Source organism: Lygodium microphyllum, chromosome 23 (assembly GCF_053477565.2).
Source record: "Lygodium microphyllum isolate KBCC chromosome 23, Lygodium_microphyllum_v1.1.10, whole genome shotgun sequence".
Taxonomy (NCBI): Eukaryota; Viridiplantae; Streptophyta; class Polypodiopsida; order Schizaeales; family Lygodiaceae; genus Lygodium; species Lygodium microphyllum.
This window is the reverse complement of record NC_141157.1, coordinates 104,882,852-104,896,895: the sequence shown is the minus strand read 5'-3', so window position 1 is coordinate 104,896,895 and position 14,044 is coordinate 104,882,852.

Here is a 14,044-nt window from a genome sequence, read left to right as displayed (position 1 = left end):
TTTATTTGCATTCTTTGAAGTTGTCGTCGAAAAAACCAGTTGAATAGCTCCTCCAAAGCATTGCTTTTTGTAACTCCTCCCCCATGCCTTGTGCTTCGAAAATAACTTGTGCGTGCTTGATAGTGGGATTTTTCCATGCCTTGGTTGCTATAAGTTGCTAAGGGGCCATGCTCCTCCACAAAGAAAGGTCCATGAATATGAAGAATATGCTGCAATACAAAGTAACACAAATTTTATACCAATTGAAAAACCTGTCAAAATAAGCCGATATTAAATAATTATTACTTTACCAGATAAAAAGTGATATATTTTTCTCCCCATGCCTCTTTTATCGCCTGAACAAGCTTTGTGATTGATCTTTTGAACTCTTCCGCATATGTATATGTTGTCTTATGTTGCCTGAGGAGTTTCAGAAAAACATCAAGGTGTATCCAGACCTCCATTCTAAGAAACGCAAGCCTCGGCGTGCTTGCAACATTTGTTGTGATCTCACATAGCTCTCTCCAACACTCCCAAGCCGCATTCACCTGCTTTCCTGAATGATTTCCTAAGAATCGTCTAGCTTTTGAGCCTCCCATAGAGACATCGGCCAAGATATCTCTTGTTTTTCCTGAAAGTATTGGATCCTTTCTCAAGTGAACTTGGCCCCCATGAAATCCCATTTTCGATAGCAATGCCTTGCATTTATCAATACACTCATCTGATAAAGATAATGGCTTAATGGAATATGCGTAGTCGAGATGCAACCTGAGAAGCTTATCGATTATTCTAATCTCTGCATGCAAAGTACAAATATGAACATTCTTAAGAGAGATGGAAAGAATGGGATCCCAGATGTCTTCTATGTTTTTAAATTTACTCAAATCTATAGAGTCTCTATTTGGGGCTCTTCTTACTAGTCGCAAACTACTCCAATCTTTGGATCCAATACTTTCCATGCAATAAATGCAAGGATATTTTACATTTGCACCATTACATATTCCAAGCATACATTTGATAGTTTTCAAATCAGCACTCATATGCCATTCCACATTAAATTTACCAACCCCATCAACTACCAACATTTCGCCTTCACTTTGAGACTTAATGATATTTGGAATACCTGTATGGTTGAACAACCATTTCAACGTTTGATGATTTTCAATTGGTACCTGGGCCGCACCAATCCACCAAATCTCCATCTCGGATTGGATCTTATGCAATGGAGCTTTGCCCTCGCCATTGCCATGGTCCAATGCCATGTTCATGAGGCAAATGCTAATTCTTTCCATCTTCTGTCTCTTTTGAATCTGTGCTTCATCCAACTTCAAGGCAAACTTTAGAACACCATAACTTTCTTCTACTGTGATTTTATACATGTGAACCATTGCAATTTGCACCTTTTTTAGATCAACCCATATATTGTTAAACTCATTGTAATAAAAAATTGCCTGTTTTTTTTGTTTTTCATAGGACATAGACCTTTCGATGTGAAAGTAATCTCCAAAAACATGTGGAATCTTGCGATTCATGGAAATTCTTGCAGTGGAAACTGCAAGGGCTCGGGGCAATCCAAATATAGTTACCCTATTGCGTTTAAGATTTTTAAACCATAATCCAGAGATAGCACGGTAACCTTTTCGACTTATACCCACAGTATCGCATGTCTCTACGATTTCATTTGCTTTCACTGTGCCTTTTAAATCCTTCACTAACTCTCTCAGAGTTGGACCTCTCAAATCCACATTTTCTGGTGACTTAAGAATCCTCAAAATGTCTTTCTTATTCATGGTTTCCTTCAAAAGTTTGATTCTTTCCTCATTCTCTCGGATATTTATGCCTAATATGTTAGAGACATATTTCTTTGTAAGATTTAGTCTCCTTTTCTTTGCTCTCTCACACAAGCTGGTTATATTTTTTAACGGTCTCTTCCTCTCTCTAAATCCTACTGGAGTTTCTCTCAAGCGTATTAGCTTATTCTGCAATGAATTGTTAACATTTTTCAAAATATCAATCTGACTTGTCAACTCTAAAATTTTTGTTTGTGTAGTTTCTAGTGCTTTTTTCATTTCGTGCACTTGGGCTATATATGTGTAAGATGCAGAGTATAACCTCATACAGTAGCCAAGCATTCCATTATAACCTTCTCCAGCATATCTTATATAGTCATGGACATTCAAAAAAGGAGGTTTACCTGTAGAAGGATCCCTGGGATAGATATTTCCATCCACCCACAAATCTATATGCTTCATTCCTTGTGTTCGCAACCTGTTGGCTTCAATCTCATCTATCAATACTCGATGATGTATACTTCTCCAAGATGTGTAAGTCGGATCTAGCTGAATAGATAGCTTGTATTTACGTGTGCTTGCGCCTGTGTTATTTGAAGTAGTATTGCTAGACATTCTAGCAAATGAACCGAGCAAGAATCTCACAGTGATAGAAAGCAAGTGCAGCAAAAGGAATGGTAAAAGAGAATAGTGTATAGAAAGAAAACACGGGAGCAAACAAATACGAAGTTCGTACGAAAATCTCGAAAATACAAAATCTCTCGAGTTCCAAGACAATAAACGGCCGAAAAGGTGACCCCTGACCTGGATTAAAAGATGAGGGCAATTAATGGCCGACCTCTTCAATGAACCAAATATTCTCTCATTAATCACATCTGGACAACCAAATTTAGAGGTTTTATTCTTCCTAAACCTCAACTAATTAGCAACTTAATCACTTTCTTACAACTAATTAGCATCCCGTGATCGTGATTGGTAATACAAACTACCACAAATGAAGAAGCATTGCGAACATAACTAGATACTAAATAGCAAAATATGCAAGCCACTTACAATCAAGGCCAGTACAAGCCTAACATATCTTATGCCAATCATGGGATTTTAGCCCTAATAGTGGTGGTCTTTAGAGAAAGAAGATGGACGGGCATCTTCAGGTGAGATACTCAGCACCCATCATACAATGGTATGGACACTTCCTCTCTCAGCGGATTAGATGACTTAGCATCCATAGGCATCAATGCATTGATCATTGCCTCCATTTCAAAATCCAAGATTGGAGGAAGGTCCGAAAGGGTAACTATCTCCTCTGGTGCCAAGGGTGTAGACTGAATTGTGCCTTCCAATTGGTGGATTGGCTCACGCACTCCATCCATCGCATGCCCATGAACTCTTCTAATTGGCTTGCAATAGGTACATTCCTCCTCAGGATGAGGCATCACCTCCCCCTGTATAAATTTTATGAGCACGTCTAATGTTTTTGTATATGATATTCAATTAGTTTGTGAATGTAAGGCATGATGGATACACACTTTTCTTACCATTTGCTCAAAGTTTGAGATTGCCTGATCAATGATCTCTGATTGGAACTCACCGAATCGTCGTGCGTGTTCTATAGACAAGCGATTCTTTCATCTGATTGCTAGCTTGCATTGAGAGCAAGGACATGGGACATGATGATTAAGATATGCCTCACGATCTTGGACATCACAACCATCATTGTTTTTTATTTGGTCTACATTACGACAAGCAACAGGTTTTTGTTTCCCTCATTTATGATCTTCCTTTTTTAAAATCTCTAATCCTCTTTCTCTCCCTTTTCTTTTATTTGTTTGCCTCCCTCTATATCTCTTTATCCATTCCTTTTCTCTCCATATCCCTGTCTTTATCTATACCCCTTTTTATTTCTCTCCCCATACATAGGCCATATCAAACATTCTGTAAACACTACCATCATCAACATGGCTAGATGAGGCGTAATGATCATATTGCTTATCTCTAGTTTTCTAAATTGGTTGTTTCTTCTAGCAATTCCTAGTAATATGGCCATATTTACCATAGTAGTGACAGCCCTTGTCCTTATTGGACTGCTTATTTGTATTCTGAGATTCCAATGAACCTCCACCTCTAGAGTTGGATCTCCCCCTTGCTTGGAAGTATCCACCACCTCTACTATTTTGCACATGCTAAGTATTCACTTTCTGATATGCATTTTGGTTAGTTACTTGACTGTGAGAGGACCCTATTCCATGGCTACCTTGGCCTCTTTGATTTGAATAGAAGATTTCATCTCAACCCTTTGAGCTACTCGATCCAATAGCTAATCCAAGCTTGATCTCCTTGTGAAGAAGCAATGACATCAACTCATTGAAATCACTCATCTCTAACAATGATATAGATATATCAAACAACTTATACTCATGTCCAAGACCATTTAGAATAACTGCAACCAAGTCCTCATCCTCTACTTCATCTCCAATAGAAGTTAATTGATCAACAATAATCTTGATCTCTATGACATACTCCTGTATTGACTATCCTTTTCTATCCATAGTATTAAACTTTTGTTTCAGCTAAATTTTTCATGCCCTAGTGGTGCCATAATAATGCATCAAGATGTCCCATGCATCTTTTGATGATTTTCAGTTCATGATCTGCATGACAATTTCATCTAAGATACACAGTGAGAGCCAATGCAAGACTTGGTGAGCTCATTCAAGCCAAACATGATGTGCTCATTGCTGCTTAGAAGTGGGAATTTTTTTGGAAGATTTGGTTCATCAATCTCAGAGTATTTTCCATATCATATGGGAGCAAAATCATATCCATATAGGCATCAATGATTGCATATACATCAAGTAGTAATGAAGCCAAGTCTTCACACAAGCACTAACTAGCCTACAAACCTATTGTACTAGTATCACTTATGCTTGGGATGCCACCTACAAAAAGTGGGCGAGTAGTGAAAATGGCGCAGCTTGCAATTACATGCATATCCATACCCAATTGTGAGGTAAAGAGTATTGTGGTGCACCATTGGTTATCCATAGGAGGATATAATCTTTGTGGATATTTAGTGGGAACATGATCTAGTCGCTCGAAATTGTAGCACTTGATGGTTTCAAAGGGGCTAGGTTGTTTCTCTCCCTTGACCATATCCTAGCATTGTCATAAGAATTGGGTGATAGTCCAAGAGAACAACATTTCCCTCTTCATCATACATGATGTATGGGTTGTGTACTCCTCTTCTTCTATGGGATGTAATGTATAGGAGCATCATTGAGGGTGAGTCACAAATGGTGCTAGATGTCTTAGTATTCTTTATGGATTAATGTTTACTCTATGGGCCATTGGCTTTTACTTTAGTGGCATAGATATTGCATGTTCTTGTGCTCTTTAGTAGTATGGACCTTGATTTTTCTCAATATCCTAGATCTAGAAATTGTGTAAAATGAAGGAGTCTTCTTGTGGCTTGGTAGTATGCGCTTTCATGCATAAATTGTTAGCAACAAATTTTCCATGCTTGAGTAGTACTAGGGTACTCTAATGACAAATTATCACTTTCGTAGTGCACACGTTTTGTTAATAATTTAATGGTTGTTTTAAAGTCTTATCAAGTTTGATTGATTATCCCCTTCTTGTCCCTATTCCTTTTCCTATGAAGATCATTGATTTATATTGCTTCATCAAGGGTTTAATTGATGTTGGATCTATTTAATTGTGAATTACTTGGAATTTCCTTAGAAACTCTTTTGTCTTGGATATTCTTGACAATAGCTTTTTTGATAGCCTTGGAGTTGTGTCTTTCTCCTAAAAGAATCCCTTTGTGCATGCTTTGGATTTTTGAAACACAATCTCTCTCATTCTTCTCCTCTTGTTGCTCAAGATTCATCAGCCATATAATAAGATTTTCCTTGTACCCATGACCTTTGTAAAGTGCATTATGAAGAGGTTTTTTAGATTTAAAATTTTGGGCTTCTCATTACTATCTAACCTTGTGAACAATATGACTTTTGTTTTACTAAAGCACATTCTAAAGGTTTATGATTTTCTTTTTTGAGTTAGTGGTAAGGTTTTTTCCTTGCACACTAATTCAACCTACTCTATAAAGCTGTAGGGGCCACCCCCTACTCTATACATGTCCAATTATTTGGCCATTAAGCAGATCTTTGTTTTCTCCTAATTTTGAGTGTGATACCCATTCTCATAGGTAGCATCATTTTACCTAAGCACATCCCAAATGTTTGCGATATCATTTTACATGAGCACATCCCAAATGGTTGTGCTTGTTTTTGAGTTAGTGGTAAGGTTTTCTACCTTGCACACTAAGCCAAACAACTCTATAAAGTTGAAGGGGCCATCCCCTACTTTATCTATGTCCAATTATTTGGCTATCAAGAAGATCTTTGTTTGCTCGTTGGCATGTAATGAATCTCCACAATCATAGTCAATCTAAAGAGCACGATCTCTATAGATACTAGATTGTATCTACCTTCTCCTGATTAAGGTAATTGCAAATATGTGCACCATCATTGCAAACTTTGGACTCTAGGAGTATTCAATGATGGGACTTGGAAGAAGACCTTACTCATTAAAGATAATATCTCCCACATTGTCGCTCTACTCTAAGTTCTAAATCAGTATATTATCCTCTCATGATGCTCATATAAGAGAGAAATTTCAATGACTCAACAGGTTGTAGTAGACACACCTCTCCAATACGTTCTCTTTGTAGTCCATTCCTAAAATGTAAAGTGGATGGTCACATGCTCCTTGAGGGTGCCCTTTGCAACTATTGTACTTTCTTAGGCATGGAACATATAAAAGAGAAGAGGAAGAAGAATAAGAGAAGGATGGATGCTAAGAGTTTTTTATTCTCCAAGTCCCTCTAGTTGCAATGGAACCAAGGAAAGGAGGAAGTTAAATCTCACAAATTTCATATAAGAATGAGCGCTTCCCTTTAATTTCGGCTTTTATACATTATGGTTAGGGGTAGTGTTTTCAATAAAGGTTGGGCACCCTAACCACTTGTATGGCTTATTACTTCTCCTTTTAATAAATTATCCACTTAGGCTAATTTTACTTCATGCAATCCTGAGAAGATAGATTTACCTAATCCATCATAAGAAGATATTACAACTTACATGAGACTGTCCCAATTCTCAGAAAACATTATTGAATAATATTTTCCTCTTCAAAAGTGCTGAAAATGATATGGTGAACCCTTAAAAAGAAGAATTCTTGATTTGAGATTAATTCCAACAATTGGTACTTGATTTGCTTCAACTTGCTCATGTTTGAGATTAGTAGAGTTCAAAAAGAGAAGTGTGGTGAAATCAAGTTGAAGAGTTTGTGAGATAAATACTTTCTTTTAGTGTGCAAAGTGCCCTTATTGCACTCCACACATAAAAGGCCACCACAATCAAAGTTGGTGAATATGCTGATCTAGAGTGACAACTAGCCAAGATCGAGAAAGTAAAGCACTAGATTAGGAAGGCCCAAGTAGAATAGCAAGAAGAGAAAGTAGTGGATGACATGAATGTGCTTGGCTTAGCCAATACAATACCTTTATAAATCCCCATTGATTCCCATGCATTTGGAAAAGTACTTCTAAACCACTTTTTCAAGAAGAACTTTGAAGCATATCCTTACAACCTCATAATCACATAGTGAGGACCAATAACTTCCAATTCCAAGAAATATATCCCAGCATAATTGCAACCCTAGCCTCCACCAATGTTAGGGTGCCATTACGCACCTTGTTCAAGAGGAATCCAAACCTTTGGATGACATTTAAAATTTGGGTCAAAAGGGTAGAGACAATTGAAGCAACTTCTTAGGAGCCTTAACAAGATGAAGTCACCCTAGGTAGTCCACCTTATAGAACATGTAAGATACCATGTGAGTTAAAAGGAAATTATATTTTATTTAGTAAAATTTACAAGATTATATTTACAAATTGGGTTTTTAAATTATAATCTGAAAAAATATCGTGAGTTTAGTAAAGTAAAAGGAGTCATTTTATGACCTTATCGCATGTAAAGAAAGTGTATTTCTTAATATCCTTTGAATGCATGCAATATAGATGATTTTTTAGGGGTGCACCTGCCAAGGAAGTTAGCTAGTGATGAGGACTAGTTTTTGGAATAAGGGGTATGAACCACATGACACATCATGGAGAAGATTTGACAAGATGTAGAAAATGTAAAGTGAAGAGTAAAATATATAGTACCAAAATATATAGTATTATATTGCATTCCCTAGTATAGTACCAAAAGGGTACTATAAAATACCAAAATCTTATGTGAAGTACCAAATTGCTACTATACATTATAAAAAAGATCTAGTACTCTAGTACATTCCCTAGAACCGTACCAAAAGAGTACTATAAAGATTCAAATTTGTACAACATGGTACCAAATAGGGGTATCAATGGGCTCCCATACTCTTATATTTTCTATAATAGTACCAAATACTTATGTGAAGTTAAAAATCGGTACTTTATAGTACCAAATGGTTGACGTACTCTATTATATTTCATAACATAGCAAAAAAAATTCTTGTGTAAAGTGCCAAATTGGTTATGTAGTATAGTACCAACTTGGATCTATGTAAAACAAAAATGGATACCAACTAGGTCTAGTACTTTGTTATTTTTCCTATAATGGTGCCAAAATGTTTCGACAAAGTACCAAATTGGTTCTATATAGAACCGAAAGGGGTTATTAAACATGCCTAGTTCTGTTTTATACTTCCTAGCATAGTACCAAAATTTTGTCGTAAAGCCTCAATTTGTTACTATAAAGTATTGAATTGATACTATGGATTCCTAAATCTACACTAAATAGTACCACATAAGGCTACCAAAATGTTCTAGCACAATACCAATGATAATTTTAAAGGAAAAACTAACTTCATGAGTTTGAATGTTTGATGCCATAGGTTTAGTTGTAGCAAAGAAGGGCCCATCTAGAAGTACAAATATCTCTTAGATGCCTTGAGGCATTAAAACCTTACTTTGTCTAGAAATTGAAGGAGTGATATATGTGTTCCTGTGTATATCATGTTTTAATGATATATTTTAAGGAGGCATTTAATCTAATGAGACAAAACAAGTTTGGGCACCATGGAAAGGATCATGCTTGCATATGTTTTCTGTGTTGCAGAAATAATGATCCAAGTCAGTGTATGGAAAACTAATTAGTATATCATAGCATCACCAATATGTTGGAATCACTTATATGCACAAAGCCTTGTGATCTAAAATACCATATTAAAAAATGCTTGTTTTGGAGATTGTAGTAGATGTGGAATTAAGAGGTTGACAATGTGTCCTAATGAGACTTTAGTGTGGACACCAGGAACATGAATGTGAAGATCTTCACAAATGTCTCAACAAGGAAAGTGGATGCATGTGGAACTAAGAACAAAAGAAAGAACTTGGTGATGGAACGAGTGAGAAGCTCAACTTTTATTGAAATGTTCTCCTCTCATCTTATGCGCTTCATATAGCACAACATCATTTTTCAATGGCAAGTATAGTAGTTTAAAGAGTGCTTGATGCAGTTTCCATCTAATATTGTTGTTTTAGTTATTGTCTTTGCAGAGAATTACTCATTTAAGATGCAAAATGAGATATAATCCCATGTACGGGTGGTCTAATCAAGTTACAATACTTGTTCACATAAGGTATGTTAGGAATGTTGGATGATACTCTTTTTGTACATCATTGTTTTCTTATACATGATAAGTGGTGAAAACATAAAGGTCATTTTGCAAAACATCATTCAGTATGGTAAGATGATGTGGTCTCTCAATTCAAAGCTAAAAGACCTTTTTAATTACCAACTTGATAGGTTTACAGATGATGCTTAACTTCTAGGCATCAAGACATGGAAAAGAGAAGCATGATGAAGCTAGGGAAGTCAATAAAATAACCCTCATTCTCACGAGGAGTTTCAATTAGGCGGGTGGCCTACAAAATGTGCAGCTCATGTAGTTAAATATTTAAATAATGCATTTTTAAAGGCTAAAGATAAGGTGCATAGATGCAATAGATAGAGAGTTAGTTGGCTAGTTTCCAAAGATGATGTGCAACACTATGACCAATAGGATTGTGACCATGTTGTAGGCTCATGCTCATTTCGTTGCATTGATGAATATTCAAAGGATAATCCATGACATTTTTTAACATTATCAAACACTCTTGTGTTTTTATGATCCATGTATCTATGGACAATGGAGAAGCAAGAACTGGCAACATGTAGAAGAATGGAACTATCTCATCATCCGGCCTAGCACATAATTAGAGGATGCTTGTAGCATTAAGGAGAATAATGATGTTGGAGACATCGATAACTCTAGTTTTTATTTTTTGGTGAGAAATGACTCAAATTTTCCTCTTTACGAAGAGAACGCTAATCATTTGTGTGAGATACCATCCATTGGAGACAACTTTGTAATCAGGGCAGTAGAGAAAGATAATGATTTCTATATGATCAAATGCACCAAAACTATATATAAGACACTGAAGACACAAAAAAGTTGATAGAGGGATAAAGGTAATTGAAAGATTATATTATAGCCAAGTTGAAGCTTGGATTGAAGGATTATATCTATGCCAATTGTAATTAGGTGGAATAAACTAAATATAATAAGTGATAAGCTGTTGGCCATGTGAGTATCATAATGACCACTAATGTGAGAAGTGTAGACGTGTGAACCCATATAGCTAGGCAGTCCATCATCAATGTTTGCATGTGTTGAGCTTGCCATTTCAACAATCCCCCTCAAGCTCAACTCTATCTTTGCAGCTCCAAGTAAGCTCGGAATTTTTGAAGCTTCTTTGCACCCAATGTCTTTGTAAAAATGTCAGTTATAGAATCCTTTGACTAACATATACCAAGTCAATCTCTCCTGTAAGTACGTTCTCCCTCAAAAGTGGTAGTGCATGTCAATGTGTTTTGTATTAGCATGGAACATTGGGTTCTTAGCTAGCCCTATGCTTCTCATGTTGTCATAGTGAATGACAATTGGACCATCTCCTTGCACATACAAATCACCTAATAACTTTTACAGCCAAACCACCTCACATGCTACCATAACAACACCTCCATACTTAGCCTTTTGTACTCGATAAAGCAGCTGTAGGTTGTTTTTTACTACTCCATGTAACTGCTACACTACCAGGAAAAAACATGAAGCCACTAGTAGATCTCCCGTTTGACATGCTATCAGCCCGATCTTCATCTGTCTATCATCTAAACACGTGTACATCCTTACATGCCTCATAAAAAAGTCCATAATGTAAAGTGGAATTCATGTACCTCAATATGCATCTAACTGCATCCAAATGAGGCTTTCTAGGCATTTTCATAAAATGATTGACAAGGCCAACAATATAGCTCAAGTCTAGACTTGTAATAGTCATGTAAATCAAACTCCCTACTATCCTCCTGAACATAGTAGGGTCTTCTATCGCATCCCCAATGTCAGCAGTCAACTTCACACTTTGCTCCAACGGTACTGAAAGAGGCTTACATGTTGTCATACCATACTTGGATAACATATCCAAGCCATATTGCCTTTGGGATAACTGTATATCATCATCACATCTAATCACCTCAATACCAAGAAAGTATCTCAGCTTAGTCAAATCCTTCATCTTAAACTTCTTCTTCAAGAAGTCCTTAACTTCAACAATCCCATTGTCGTTGTTACTTGTAATAATCAAGTCATCCACATACATGACTATGATGACCAAACATGCATTTCCCCTTCTGACTTAAAGGGAGTTATTAGCATCAAAAATATAAAAGCCAATATTTACAAGATACTCTCTGATCTTGTTATACCATGCTCTAGGTGCTTGCTTCAGTCCATAGAGTGCATTCTTTAACTTACACACATATGTGGGATGCTCTGAATCCTCATATCCTACTAGCTGCTCTGTATACAACTCTTCTTGCAATTCACCATGCAAGAAGGCATTCTTAACATCCATTTTCTACAAGCTCTAACCTTCAGCTACTGCCAAGGCAATCACACATCTAAGATTTGCCATCCTAGGAACTGGATTGAACTTCTCTTCATAATCTATGCCATATATTTGAGCATAGCCTTTTGCAAATAGCCTAGTCTTATACTTATACTAACTGAACCATCTATATTATGCTTGACTTTGTAAATCCACTTATAGCCAATATCTTTCTTGCCCTTAGGTAGGGGTACCGAATCCCAAGTCTTAGTGGCTTCTAATGCAATCATCTCCTCATCCATTGCTGCATCCCAATGAGCATGACCAATAGCATTCTCAGAAGAAGTGGGCTCAATATCCTCAACTACCTTTACCATATAAGCATAATAGTAAGCTTCATAACCTTCAAAATCAAATCTTTTAATAGGGTACCTGACCGTGCTAGATCTGAGTACCACTCGATCACTCCGTGGAGCCTTTACATTACTATGTGCTCTCTGTATACTTGGTGTCCTGATTAAAGGAATACCAAGCTCATCATCCAAACGCTCTGAGAGAACCACTAGAATCTCCATCAAATCTCAAATGACTAGTAGATGTGTCATTACCATCCAACACTTTCTCATTTTCTTTGTCTTTGCCTACAGCACTTGTAGATCCACTAGAAGATGTGGGGCTACTCCTTAGTCTCCTAGTCCAAGGGCTCACTGTAACTATAGTACCAAATGATGTTTTTAGTTCACTAAGACTCTGTGATTCTTGCTTTTCTTTCCGCACATAGCTATCATGATCATTATTATCATCTAATACATCACTAGCAGCAATTGCATAGCAACTACTCATCTTATAAAAAATAATATCCCTGCTCCCTCTGAACTCACCTGTGATAGGATTATAACATTGATATCCTTTTTTCTCTAAAGAGTAACCAATAAAATGACATTTTTTAGCCTTTGGATCAAGCTTCTTATACAGCTCATTTGGCACATGAATATATGCAATACATCCAAATACTTTCAAGTATGATACATTGGGCTTCTTGGCAGCAAAGCATTCTGTGTGGGTCATCCCATGAACTACAACTTTGGGAGTTATGTTTATAATACAGACAGTTGTATGACCAGCTTTGGACCATTAAAAAATTGACATATTCTTTTCAGCCATCAATGCCCACGCAACTTCTGTAATATGTCTGCTTTTTCTTTCTACAACTCCATTTTGCTATGGGATATACTTGCAAGTAAATTGCCTCTTTATCCCATGAGACCTCAAGAGGCCACTAAACTCATTAGAGAGGTACTCTCCCCCTCCATCTAATCTGAAGCACTTAACTTTCAAGCATGTTTCGGTTTCAATAGCTAGCTTGAAAGATTTGAAGTGCACAAATACATCACTCTTTTTCTTCATGAAATATACCGATATCTTCCTTGAATAGTCATCAATAAATATGACAAAGTATTTGCTGCCATCAAGAGATACATTTTGTGTAGGCCCCAAACATTTGTATTATGCACAATATTAAGTATATATTTGCTCACTTCTTTGTCATGAGAAAAGGGTTGTCTTGCTTTCTTACCAAACTGACATGCTTAACACACTTTATGAAATTCTACAACTCTAAAAGAAGGCAACCATGTAACCAATCCTTTAGACTCCATTAATTTCAGCCTCTGCACATTTGCATGTCTGATACATTTATGCCATATTTCAATGTTTGCAACAAATCCTTTTCCTTTAGCATACACAGTAGCATTCATTGTAGTAATTCCAATATCTAAAGTGAACATGCAGCCAACTCTACTTCCTTTTGCGACCAACGTCGACTTATAATTAAAGTCTTCCACAAAACATCCTCTTGTATTGAATTGAACTTGAAATCCTTGCTCTACCATTTGGGCAATAGACACTAAATTCTTTGTGATTGATGGTACATGTAATTCATCTGTCAAACTCTTTGTCTTGGCCATCATGAAAGGATAAAGGAACCTTTCCAATGTGTGAAATTGGGTGGCATGAATCATCATCCATTTGCACATAACCTAGATTTTGTAAGTTCTAGATCTCTCCAAACCATTTAGCATGGCTGGTCATATGTTCAGATGTACCTGAATCAACATACCATACATCATCATGTGTTCCCTTTCCTATAACTACATTCATTATATGTTCATAACAAACAGATGCTCATTTTTTTCTTCATTATGTCATGAAGACGATGCATAGTTTCTTTGCTACAATTTACCACTGCAAATATCATTCTTATTGGTATAACAATGGGTTGCAATATGACTTATTTTTCCTC